The sequence below is a fragment of the Myiozetetes cayanensis genome, unplaced genomic scaffold (genome assembly GCF_022539395.1).
Source record: "Myiozetetes cayanensis isolate MyiCay16 unplaced genomic scaffold, myiCay2020 scf484, whole genome shotgun sequence".
Classification (NCBI taxonomy): Eukaryota; Metazoa; Chordata; class Aves; order Passeriformes; family Tyrannidae; genus Myiozetetes; species Myiozetetes cayanensis.
The window spans coordinates 1-13,594 of record NW_026087725.1 but is presented as its reverse complement, the minus strand read 5'-3'; positions in this window follow the sequence as shown (position 1 = coordinate 13,594).

The window sequence follows — 13,594 nt, the reverse complement described above, 5'->3', positions numbered from 1 at the left end:
CAAAAAAGGGTGCTGAGTGAGGGACCTTCGTCACAATTGGTGCCCCGTGTGAGCTGTTTTTCTGCACCATGGTGAACGCACGACCCGACAGGTGAGTAGACAAGAAAAAAAGACAAAGGAAAAAATAGAAAAAGAAAAAAGAAATAGAAAAAAATAATAAAAAGGAGGGAATTTTTTTGTGTGTGTGGCCACAGCTCTATCAGGATAGAGTACAGCGGCACTTGTTGAACAAGGAGTCGCTGGGTTGTGTTAGAGATGGGGAAGACTGCTTCTAATGAACATGAGTTGTATTTTCGAGTTTTACAACAGATTTTAAAATCTTCAGGATATCGTTTTAGTGACAGGAAGGTGATTTCTCTATTGTTATGGTGTGGTAGTTTTAATCTAGGTCTTCCTTGGTGACCAGTTTGTAACCAAGGAAGGGGCAGTGTTCCCAGTATTCCATACGATTTTTATGTAAATCAGGGTATAAATAAGAAGGGAATAGAGGCCTTCGGTCTCTCCTCTTCTGGTAAGGTTCAGGAACAGTGGGTCCTTGCATTGGTCTCGCTTATCTAAGGCTGAGGCCTGCAGCGTCCACTGTCCTGCCATGTGGAGGTTTGGAGAGTGCTGGCCATGTCTGCCAATCCTGCTTTTCCAAGGGATGTGGTGAGATCTGTTTTGTTAGTTATTAGTATAGTTCTTGAGTTTGATTGCGTATATCTGTTTGGTGTTCCTTTTTGTCCCCTTTTGTTCCTTTTTTCCCCTTTGCCTTTCCCTCCGGGGGGTGTTTGGATTCCCTTTTGGTGTGTACATAGCATCTTAACTGTATATAACTGTAATATACATAAAATATATATTTTTATATAACTAACTTGATTTTGGGTTCTTCAATTTGCATAGTTTTTTTCCTTTGCCCTGGGGGAAGAAGGGAGGGGGAAGGGGGGGCTACTACTGTGAGTTTCGGTCATTTGGCAAGGAGCCAGGTCCTAACCATCACATATGGTTAAAAAGTAATTGTAAATGGTTCCCGGAACAAGGTTCATTTAATAGTAAAATATGGGAATGTGTTGGTGAATATTTACCAGCTATGAAACAAATAGGACTTGACGTTGCAGATGAATTGTTAGTGACTTGGAGATTTATTTTTACAGATTTGTCTCAGTTGCAACCTGCAGAAAGAGTTCTTGAAAAACAGGGTGAAGAGGGGAATGATAGGGAACATGTTTGTGATTTGTCTGGAGAGAAAAACGTTAAAGACAATGGTCCTGATGTAAATCCTTTTGATCCAGGACTCGTAAATCCTGGTATGGGACCTGATTTATGCCCTCCCCTTATGCCTATGCAGACATTTTTAGCGGATAATGAGAAATCCAAGAATCTGTATTCTGTGCCCCCTACGGCACCCCCTCTTATTGACTTTGTGAATAAGCGGGTTAATGATGCTGATGAACATATTCGTCACATGGCAAAAACAGTTATGCAATTCTGTACGGAGGAAGCATAAAGCAAGGGGATTTTTCTTTCACTTTCCCTGCAGTTTACTATCCAAATCAACACATGAGGTGGTTCCGTATCCAATTTTCAAGAAATTGAAAAAATCTGTAATGGAAAATGGCATTCAAAGTCCTTTCACACTGGGACTGGTAGAAATGATTGCTTCTAGTAATTCTGTGATGCATTGGGATTGGAAAACTCTCATGAGAACAATACTGACTACGGCACAATTTTCAGCGTGGCAATTAGAATATCATGACTTGGTGGTTTTACAGGTTTTAGATAATATTCGTAATGGAGTGTCTGTAGACGAAAACATGTTATCGGGGACAGGACCATATGTCTCTCCTCAAGTACAGGTGCACTTAAATGGCAGAGTTTTTGAACAGGCAGTGCAGATGGCTGTGACAGCCTGGAGACAAGTTCCAGAGGCAGGCAAGACAACAACATCGTTTGCTACTGTTATACAGGGGCCACAATAATCTTATGTGTTCTTCGTAGATTGGCTACAGCATGCTATCGCATGTCAGATAGATAACCCGGAGGCAAGCCAGTTTTGCTTTTTCAACTAGCATATGAAAATGCAAATGCTGATTGTAAGGCTACTTTGGCTCCAATTAGAGACAAAGTTTCTGACATTGGGGAGTATATAAAAACGTGTGAGAATCTTGACACTGAATCACATAGGGTGGATGTTTTGGCCGCAGAACTGTCTAATCTCAATGTCAAAAACACTTCAATAAAATGTTTTAATTGCGGTCGGGAAGGTCATATCAGTGAAATCTGTCCTAGGAAACTAAAAAAACAGACTAAGAAGCAGTCTAGTAAATTATGTCCTAGGTGTTTAAAAGGCTATAATTGGGGGAATCAGCGTAAATCTCAATTCAACAGGGATGGCAGACTGATATTGGGAAACTTCAAGGGGGGCATGAGGCCTGGTGCCCCTCGATACAACAGGACCTAAAGTGCAAATGCTCAGTCTATGACCTCACCCCCTCAACAGCAGGGAGTGCCAGGTTGGACTTGGCAACCACAACAGAATTAATACTGACAGAACCTAAAGTATATGCAATAAACACATCAGTTTGGGGGCCTTTACCAGAATGATTGATGGGGTTAATAATTGGGAGATCTAGTTCAACTGTGCAAGGAATAATGGCATTGCCTGGAATTGTTGACTCCGATTACACGGGACAAGTAATGGTTACAACTACAAAAGTCCCGTGCAAAATTGCAGTTGCACAGAGAATTGCTCAATTGATACTTGTGCCATACTGGGTTCCCGCTATTTCTACATGAGAAAGGGGGGTACCAGGTTTACTTCAACCACGAACATCGCCCTTCATTAAATAGCATTACAAATATATTGATTGACATACTCTTAACAGCGTAGCAGTAGTGACACAAGCTTTTCATGCTATATGATATTGAGTTAGCTCTTTTCAAAGTGTTTTTTGTTGTTTGGGGGGGGGGGTGCTTTTTTTTAAGTTTTGTGGGGTTTTGTTTGTTTGGGGTTTTTTTTGAGCATGTCCCCACAGTATTCATAGAATCATAGAATAGATTGGGTTGGAAAAGACCTCCAAGATCATCGAGTCCAACCCCTGATCCAACTCCAATTACTATATCATGGCACTAAGGGCCACGTCCAATCTCTGTTTAAAAACCTCCAGGGATGGTGAATCCACCACCTCTCTGGGCAGGCCGTTCCAATGCCTGATTACCCTCTCTGTAAAGAATTTCTTCCTAACATCTAACCTAAACCTCCCCTGGCAGAGCTTGAGCCCATGTCCCCTTGTCCTATTGTTGGTTGCCTGGGAGAAGAGAACAACCCCCACCTGGTTATAACCTCCCTTCAGGTAGTTGAAGAGAGTGATGAGGTCACCTCTAAGCCTTCTCTTCTCTAGACTAAACAATCCCAGCTCCCTCAGACTCTCCTCATAGGACTTGTGCTCAGGTCCCTTCACCAGCCTTGTTGCTCTTCTCTGGACCCGCTCCAGCACCTCAATATCCTTCCTGAACTGAAGGGCCCAGAGCTGAACACAATACTCAAGGTGTGGCCTCACCAACGCAGAGTACAGGGGAAGGATTACTTCCCTGGTCCTGCTGGCCACACTGTTCTTGATGCAGGCCAGGATGCCATTGGCCTTCTTGGCCACCTGGGCACACTGCTGGCTCATGTTCAGCTTCCTGTCGATCAGCACCCCCAGGTCCCTTTCTGCCTGGTTGCTCTCCAGCCACTCTGTGCCCAGCCTGTAGCGCTGCATGGGGTTATTGTGGCCAAAGTGCAGGACCCGGCACTTGGCCTTGTTGAACTTCATTCCATTGGAGTCAGCCCATCTCTCCAGTCTATCCATATCCCTCTGCAGAGCCCTCCTGCCTTCCAGCAGGTCGACACTCCCTCCCAACTTGGTGTCATCAGCAAATTTGCTGATGATGGACTCAATCCCCTCATCTAGGTCATCGATAAAGATGTTAAACAGGACTGGGCCCAGCACTGATCCCTGGGGGACACCACTGGTGACCGGCCGCCAGCTGGATGCAGCCCCGTTCACCAGCACTCTCTGGGCCTGGCCCTCCAACCAGTTCCTAACCCAGCACAGAGTGCCCCTGTCCAAGCCATGGGCTGCCAGCTTTTCCAGGAGTATATTATGGGAGACAGTATCAAAGGCTTTGCTGAAGTCCAGATAGACCACATCCACAGCCTTCCCCTCATCCACCAGGTGGGTCACCTGATTGTAAAAGGAGATCAGGTTGGTCAAACAGGATCTGCCCCTCCTAAAGCCATGTTGACTGGGTCTGATCCCTTGTCCATCCTGTAGCTGCTGTGTGATTGCACACAGGATGATCTGCTCCATAACTCTGCCAGGCACCGAGGTCAGGCTAACAGGCCTGTAGTTACCAGGGTCAGTCTTGCAGCCTTTTTTATGGATTGGGGTGATATTTGCCAACCTCCAATCATATGGGACCTCCCCAGTGAACCAGGACTGTTGGAAGGATCCAGATGACTCAGTAAGTCACTAACTATTTCCTCCTGGAATACAGGGGGGCTATTTGGTTTCCTCTCTCTGTCTACCAGCTCCAGAGGCCAGTTGCCTTGAGGGCCACCTGTCTTACTGGTAAAAACTGAGGCAAAGTAGGTGTTAAGTACCTCAGCCTTCTCTTCATCTCTATTAACTATGTTTCCCTCCAAGTCCATCAAAGAATGGAGGTTTTCTTTGCCCCTCCTTGTTGGAGGATGCAGCAAGGCCGTGTAGCCTAGCAGCATAGAAAAGAATGTAAATAAGAGGTGAACATCCAATCATATGTGAAGGCTAGTGGTAAATTATAGATAACAGAGCTAAGAATAGAGTTAGTATGTAAGATTCTAGAGACGGTGTGTGAGTGCAGCTGTGTGAAGAACAAGATATAATATTCTGGATGGAGTAATAAAAGCTGAATTTAGACCATCATGATAGAATGCCCATTTTTATTATTTTGGTCGTCCTCACAAACAATGACAAATGGTGACCTCCGAGTGTTATGGACCACCAGGGACCATGACACAATACCAACGAGACCCTAAAAAGGGGCCAAATTGGGTTTGATCCCCATCGAGGGATTGGAATGGTTCCCCAAGAGGAACTGAAGTTGCAGGTCGAGGTGCAGGGAGGACGAAGCACGGTTTAACGAGAGCAGCGGGATTACTGCAAAAAATGGGTCCGGACCCGAGATTTCTTGACACCTGAGGCAGGTGAGCCACCGGGAACTTTGGGCGTGATGGGACCAGTTAGAGTCCGGATAGAAGTGCATGGTTGGCGCTTGAAATGCGCTACTTAGACAGCGTGACGACGATGATGGCTGCTCACGACGTGAAGTTCAAAGAAACGGCGGTTCTAAGCGGGGTTTGCAGCGGCAAAGGGCAGGGGGACACAGTGAAACGGCACTGCGAAGCGGCAGCACGGACTAGCAACACTGCACGACAAGGACTTGCGGGATGGGGTGACCCGGCTCAGCAGAGCCGAGACGGAGCTGGGGTCGAGGCTGCCTCAGATCGTGATCGAAACCGTGCTCCTGTTCCCTCCCTTCCCCCGCCACGTGTGTGTGCTGAAGACGGGCCGAGACAGGAGGCGAGGCAAGATGGAGGGCTACTGGAAGACACGGGAAGGCGGAGGCCTGGAGCCTCCCCCTCCTTCCCCGCGCCGCGCCTACAAAGGATGGCACAAACAACACTATGACGATGTAAACACAGTCGCTATGACAACCATTCATTTTGGAATTCCGTAAAGCCCCCCCACAACATTCTTTGAACTTTTAACAATGTTAATGAAGTTGAACGAGAGGCAAAGATATGTTTGCTTTGCAAGTTATAGTTTCCTCACAACAGTCACTCACAGATCAAAGACACAGAGTAACTATTGCTACTCTAAGACTCGAAAACAAAGCTACTGTAAGAGTTGAAGGGACCCTGGCTAGGTTGAAGGGAGCGCGGCTAGCCTGAAAGGAGCTCAGATAGCTCAGTTGGTGAAGCATGGGACCCTGAATCCCAGGGTCACAGGTTTGAGACCCACAGTGGATCAGCCGGCAGACTGGCTACTGTCCCGAGGTACAACCCTCGTTTTTTCCCCACACAGACCCTCTGCAAAATTGTCTGACTGCTCTCATCTGTTTCTGCTCCTGAACTATTAATAGGAACGGTTTGTGAGCTTTTTTTGTTAACAGTGCAAACGACTGAAAGAGGCAGATGGACAGAAGCTGAGACCTGACTGCATTCCAAACATCGGAGATACCAACATCCAGAGAGCACGGAGACAGCACCAGCGGGGAGAGCCAGCACAGAGCAGGACACCTACGCAGAACCGTGCTGGGAGCAGAGCGAGGGTGGGGCCGCTGTTGATGCAGCTGCGTGGTGGCTGCGGGCTCCAGGCCAGAACCGGGCACGCTACTGCCTTACAGGATCGGGCCCCGCCACCTGCGGTGAGGAGGGTCCCAGGGAACCCAGAGCTGCAGGACTCGGCATTTGTGGTGTTGACGCACAGCTTTCTCGGCAGTGTGACAAAACTGCTGAAACTGCAGTTGATAATAAAAAAAAAAAAAAAAAAAAGGGAAAAAGGGAGCTTTGAAAAGAATTTCCATATGCATGACTGGTAGTGCTGGTAGTGCTGTTCACTGAGTTTGTCACAGCTGACAGAGAAGTGGAACTTACTGAGGAATAGTTAAAAGTTTAGGAGATCTGTAATTGATCCTGGTTACTTGGTTACTGTGATTTTGTAATTGCAAATTACACCTTCCTTCTTTTCTTTTCCCCCTTCCTAGCATTAGGTTAAGGTACATTTCAGTTGGGAATTTAAAATGTACACATATGATTTTCTTGTCTTCTTTCAGTTTACCTGACATTGTTTCTGTTATGTTGCATAGAAAACTCAAATTACTACAAGATGCAAAATGCAGAAGTTACTCACCAACTGGTATTCTAAAACAGGGCTAACTCACTCAAAGAAAAAATTATTGTCAAGAGAGAATTTTACACACCAAACATATTTTCAAAACAAAAAGGGAGGAGGAGAATATGCATGCGCATAAACAGGTTCTGGATCGGAAATGGATCTCACATAGGTTTGTTAGGTGTTTTTGTTCCTTGTATTGATTCCTCTTCAGGACAGGTGGAGTTGGTGAACATGACCACCACAGATGGTAGACTGAGAAGCACACAACCAGTAATACTTGGGATCTGAGATGTGTGGTTGAAATGCAAAACTATAGTAAAAATTCTAACTATGTGTGAATGAAGGATGATTGAGATGACCACCTTCTGAATGACTGGGAAAAAAGCTGTATGAGTGAAAAAAGCTGTGTAGATATCTATGTGTGTGAACTTAAAATACTTTGTGAGTGTTAATATTTTAAGAGAATGTGTTGTATAGATTTAATTATGGTAAGTTGATGATGTTAACCTTCGAAGATTGAAAGCAGATATTGAAGATATTGCGAGTTAATGCTGGTCAGGATTGACTAAATGGTCTGTTGGTAAATGGGAACTATCGGGATGGCTTTTGCCTATAGTCAAGACAAGTTTGCTTGTGTTCGTTATTGTTGTAGTTGTGCTACTGATGTTGCCATGTTTAGTGTTGTGTTTCCAAAGGGCCCTGCAAAGGACGACCCAGGCAATTTTTGTGGCACAAATACAAAAAAAGGGGAATTGTCGGAGGATGCAGCAAGGCCGTGCAGCCTAGCAGCATAGAAAAGAATGTAAATAAGAGGTGAACATCCAATCATATGTGAAGGCTAGTGGTAAATTATAGATAACAGAGCTAAGAATAGAGTTAGTATGTAAGATTCTAGAGACGGTGTGTGAGTGCAGCTGTGTGAAGAACAAGATATAATATTCTGGATGGAGCAATAAAAGCTGAATTTAGGCCATCATCATAGAATGCCCAGTTTTATTATTTTGGTCATCCTCACAAACAACGACACCTCCTTTTGTTATTAATGTATTTATAGAAGGACTTTTTGTTTTCCCTAACATAAGTGGCCAATTTAACTTCAGATTGCACTTTTGTATCCCTGACTTTCCTTCTGCATGATCTAGCTGTCTTCCTAAATTCTTCGTAAGTAGCCAGCCCTTTCTTCCATAGTCGGTAAACTCTCTTTTTATCCCTGATTTCCTTCAGAATCTCCCTGTTTAACCAAGCTGGTTGTCTTCCCCACTGGCTTGCCTTTCGACACACCGGTACGGCCTGTTCCTGTGCACTCAAAACTTCCTGCTTGAAGTACATCCATCCCTCCTGGACCCCCTTGTTTTCAAGGGTTGTTTCCCAGGGTATGCTCTGGACTAGACTTCTGAATAGGTCAAAATCTGCCCTCCGGAAGTCCAGCGTAGAGGTTTTATTGTTGGCTCTCCTTGAATCTCTGAGTATTGAAAATTCTATTATTTCATGGTCACTATTTCCCAGGTGGCCTTTAACCACTACATCTCCCACCAGCCCCTCTCTGTTTGTAAACAGCAAGTCTAGCCGGGCCTTGTCCCTGGTAGGTTCGTTTACCAGTTGATGAAGGAAATTGTCCTCTATACACTCCAGGAAATTCCTAGACTGCCTCTTATCTGCTGTATTGAGCTCCCAGCAGATATCCGGCAGGTTAAAGTCACCCACAAGGACAAGGGCTGACGATTTCAAGACATCCGCCAGCTGCTTGTAGAATAATTCATCCCCTTCGTCATCCTGGTAGGGCGGTCTGTAACAGACACCCATGATGATGTCGGCCTTGTTGATCTTCCCCCTGATTTTGGTCCACAGGCACTCAACCTTATCGTTGCTGACCTCAAGTTCAACAGAGTCAAGAGACTTTCTAACATATAAAGCCACCCCTCCACCTCTCCTACCCTGCCTGTTCTTTCTTAAGAGCTTGTAGCCTTCCATAGCAGCACTCCAGTCATGTGAGTCATCCCACCACGTTTCTGTGATGGTGACTACATCATAGCCTTCCTGCTGCACAATGGCTTCCAGCTCCTCTTGTTTGTTGCCCATACTGCGTGCATTAGTGTACATGCACTTCAGGTGGGCTGTTGATTTAATTCTTAATTCAGGCTTTCCATCCTTAGGCTGATCACTGGAGAGCCCAGTTTCAACCCCTTCCCCCTTCAAACCTAGTTTAAAGCCCTCCTGATCATTGCAAAAATATGGGCTACAGGTCACTGAAGAAAAAGTTCAAAGTAGTCCACCATGGAAATATCTTAGATGGGTGTTGACAAAATCTACAGTTAGGCCTCAACACCTGAAAATTTCAAATCACATCAAAACTCTTAATGATTTGTAGAAATTAATGGGGACAATTAATTGGATTAGACCTTTGTTAGGTATTACCACAGGGGAACTTGATAATCTGTTTAACTTGTTGGAAGGGGATGTTGCATCAGATTCACCTTGCTCTTTAACTCCTGATGCAGAAAAGGAATTAGAATTAGTGGTTGACAAAATTGTTAAATTGCAAGTTGATCGCATATGTGTCCTTCTCCCTATTTGCCTTGTAGTGGTCCACACAAGTTTACAACCACTAGCTGTTATTGGTCAATACGATGAAGGTTCTAAGATCATGCCTTTTTTAACATGGCTTTTTCTTCCACATTCTTTGAAAAAGACAGTAACTCAGGTCCTGGAATTGATTATAATGCTGATACAGAGGGGAAGAGACAGAACCTAGAAACTGACAGGTCGAGATCCAGATTTTTTGTTCCTTCATTTTAAAAAGGCAGATTTTGATTTTACTTTGTCTCAGTCCCTTTCTTTGCAAACTACCTTATCTGATTATTGCAATGTTGTTGCATTTGGTGTGCCAAAATCCAAACTTTTACAACAATTGCATCTGTTAGATATACGGCCTAAGGACATTGTGGTTAATCTCCCTATACCTGGGGCTCGAACAGTTTTTGTAGATGGCTCTGGAAAGTCAGGTAAAGCAGCTGTGGTATGGAATGAGAATGGTCAGTGGGCATCTTCTGTTCAGGACATTGATGGATCTACTCGGGTAGTGGAATTAAGGGCAGTTTTACATGCTCTCACTTTGTTTTCAAAAGAGCCTCTAAATTTAGTTTTGGATTCAGAATATGTTGTGAAAATACTACCTAGATTAACCTTCTGTTTTTTGAAAGACATCTCTCATAAGCAGTTGCTTGATATGTTTGTTAATCTGAAACTATTATTAGAGGTACGGGATATTCCTTTGTTTGTAACTCATATCAGGTCTCATACATCCTTGCCAGGTCCTTTAGCAGAAGAAAATGCCAAAGCAGATTCTCTCACTGTGGGTACAGTGACTTTTCAGTCAGCAGTTGCTTCTCAAGCATTTTTTCATCAAACTCCAGTTGCTTTAGCGAAAATGTTTAACCACTGCTTATCACAGGACCAAAATATAGTCCGGGCCTGTCCTGACTGTCAGTCCTTGATTACTTCCAATGTTTCTTTTGGCCTTATTCCCAGAAGTTTGTCTGCTAATGAAATTTGGCAGTCGGATGTAACACACATTGCAGCTTTTGGTCATTTTAAATTTGTACATGTATCTGTTGACACATTTTCGCACATGATTTGTGCATCTGCACATGCAGGGGAGAAGAGCAAAGATGTACAAAGGCATTGGTCTCAGGCATTTGCTATTCTTGGCCTACCCAAGCAAGGTGATAATGGACCAGGCTATGTCTCTTGCTCGACACAGGATTTTTTACAGCAATGGGGAGTTCAACATATTACAGGTATTCCACATTCAGCTACAGGGCAGTCAATCATTGAACGCATGCATTTAGCGTTGAAACAAATGCTTTTAAAACAAAAAAGGGGAATATGCCTCCCCAAGAACAATTAGACAATGCAGTTTACACACTAAATTTTTTAAATTGTTCCTCTTCCCATATGTCTACAACAACTGTAGAAAGGCATTTTTGTAGCCCTATAGACGGACCTCAAAAGCCTAAAGTCTGGTACCATGACCCTTTAGAATCATCCCAGTGGGGATATATGACTCCTGCTGGGTCATTAATTGAAGGAAGAGAATGAAACCTTGTATAATTTAAATCTTACTGGTTGGCATAATGATTCTGTTATGGTTGGAACTTCATGACTATGCTTGTCTTGCAACAAGTCACTTAGATGTTAAATTAGTTAATAGTATCTATCAGATTAATGTAACTAATTCTTTATATGCTAACTGCAATACAATTAGTTTATAAGGACAGGATTTGTGTTTCTCTTGTTTTTTCTTATAGTCCCGTGAATCATCTGGGGAGCAATCAAGAAAATGAGAAGAAGTGAAGTTAAGGTGCTGGCTGCTCTCATTGTGAACCTGATGTTCTAAAACAAAAAATGGGAGATGTAGGAGCAGCTAAACAAGAAGAAGAAGAAGTAAAATCTGACCTGGTTTGATAGCTCGGATGCTTATTCTGCCTGGACAAAGTCTGTCTCCCATGGATTCGTTTGCCAAAAAGGGTACTGAGTAAGGGACCTTCACCGCAGGAGGTGATTGTCCTGCCCTACTCTGCACTGGTGCGCCCTCACCACAATGTAAGAAGGATATAAAGTTATTAGAGAGCATCCAAAGGAGGGCCATGAAGATGGTGAAGGGTCTATAAGGGAAGTCATATGAGGAGTGGCTGAGGTCACTTGGTTTGTTCAGCCTGGAGAAGAGACTGAGGGGACACCTCATACAGTCTACAACTTCCTCATGAGGGGAAGCAGAGGGGTAGGGGCTGATCTCTGGTGACCAGTGAATAGGACCTGAGGGAACAGCATGAAGCTGAGTCAGAGGAGGTTTAGGTTTAATATTAGGAAAAGGTTCTTCACCCAGAGGGTAGTTGGACACTGGAACAGGCTCCCCAGGGAAGTGAACACAACACCAAGCCAGTATGAGTTCAAGAAGTGTTTGAACAATGTTCTCAGACACATGGTATGATTTTTGGGGTTGTCCTGTGCAGGACCAGGAGTTGGACTTCTATGACCCTTGTGGGTCCCTTCCAACTCAGGATAGTCTATGATCTTATGAGGGTTAGACTTGGCATAAGACATTTTATATAAACTTCTTGACATGGACACTCGGGCAGTGATAAAGAGTGAAAAGTAAGACTGTTAGAAAACTAACTTGTTGAATGGGGTGAGATGCAAGCATGCAAGCTTGTATCTATAATTAGCTGTCATGGAAGCCACCTGAATAATTTTGCAAACTCCATGCAGAGACTAACAAATCAACATAATTTTCCCATAAAAGTTGTGTGACTGTACAAGAGCCATCAATGACATTTATGTCATTGCATACTTTGAATGAAGAAGTACTTATACTGGAATCAGATCGAGCCTAGTATTTCCTCTCCAAATTCTACATATTGCCAGATATTTCCATAGAAAAAGCTATAAAAACTTCTCGAATTCTTGCAGAATTCAATTTTAGAACATAAGATATTTCTCTGTTCCCTTTCAGCAACCGGACACAACACACTACTTGCAAATATGAATATAATCATTCAGCAATCCAATTTGAACTTTAATCATTTAATGGAATACCCTTAACAACATCGAAGGCTGATTTTACCAACTGTGAATTGGGTGGTAATCTTCACTTTGGAACACATACTTACCAGTTTCTAAAGAAAAGTTTAAAAAATAAAGCAACATTTTGGATGCAAAACAAAGTAATATAGTTTTCCATATAAAAAATCTTAGGAAAAAAGTAACACTTACATGAAGACAATATTACCTTTATCTGTGAATGTAGGAATTTCCCTTCCTGAAACCATCACAAACAGGCAATAATTGCTAACCCTTATGTTTCTCAAAAGTTTGCAAGTTTACCTATTTTGAGAGTAACTGTAGACTTGAGTGTAAGTCATCAAAAGCATAGAAGTTTTACCGGAACACTTAGAAAGGAAAACAAACAATGAAAAAAAAAAAAACCAACCAAACAAAAAACCATTCTTTCCCCATCCCCAAACTTTCTGTACTTCAATCTGCAATTTAGTGATAATTCACATGTATCAAAAGATAACTCTCAAAATCTGCCAACAATCACCTCCCTTGATGTGCTAGTGATGCTGTGCTTGATGCATTAACAGGCATTAGCATCTTTACACCCAGACTGAGGGGTCATCTCTGCTAATGGACCATAATGGATTGGCATAATAGGCAGATGCAATGACCTAGACCATCAAAAATTCAAAAAAATCCCATGACTCACAGAGTTAAATCACCCATTGTGAAACTCCCCGCCCTGGGGGAGATACTACCCATTCCCACCTGAACCTGAGCATATATAAACTTCGGGGTTTGGGACTTCTGGTACCACTCCTCAGATCCAGAGAAGGACCAGAACTTCAACAGGACTGCAACTGCCACTCTCGACAACACTGCGATCATTGCTTCGACAGAACTGCCACCATCATCCAGATGAACAGGTTTCCTTTCCTTTCTCTTTGCACCAGGGGGGGCCCACATGGTGCTCAGCACAGGGGCTAACAAACACCGTTCTGTTCTTGTCCCAGGGTATCATAGAATCATAGAATCATAGAATAGATTGGGTTGGAAAAGACCTCCAAGATCATCAAGTCCAACCCCTGATCCAACTCTAATTACTATATCATGGCACTAAGGGCCATGTCAATCTCTTT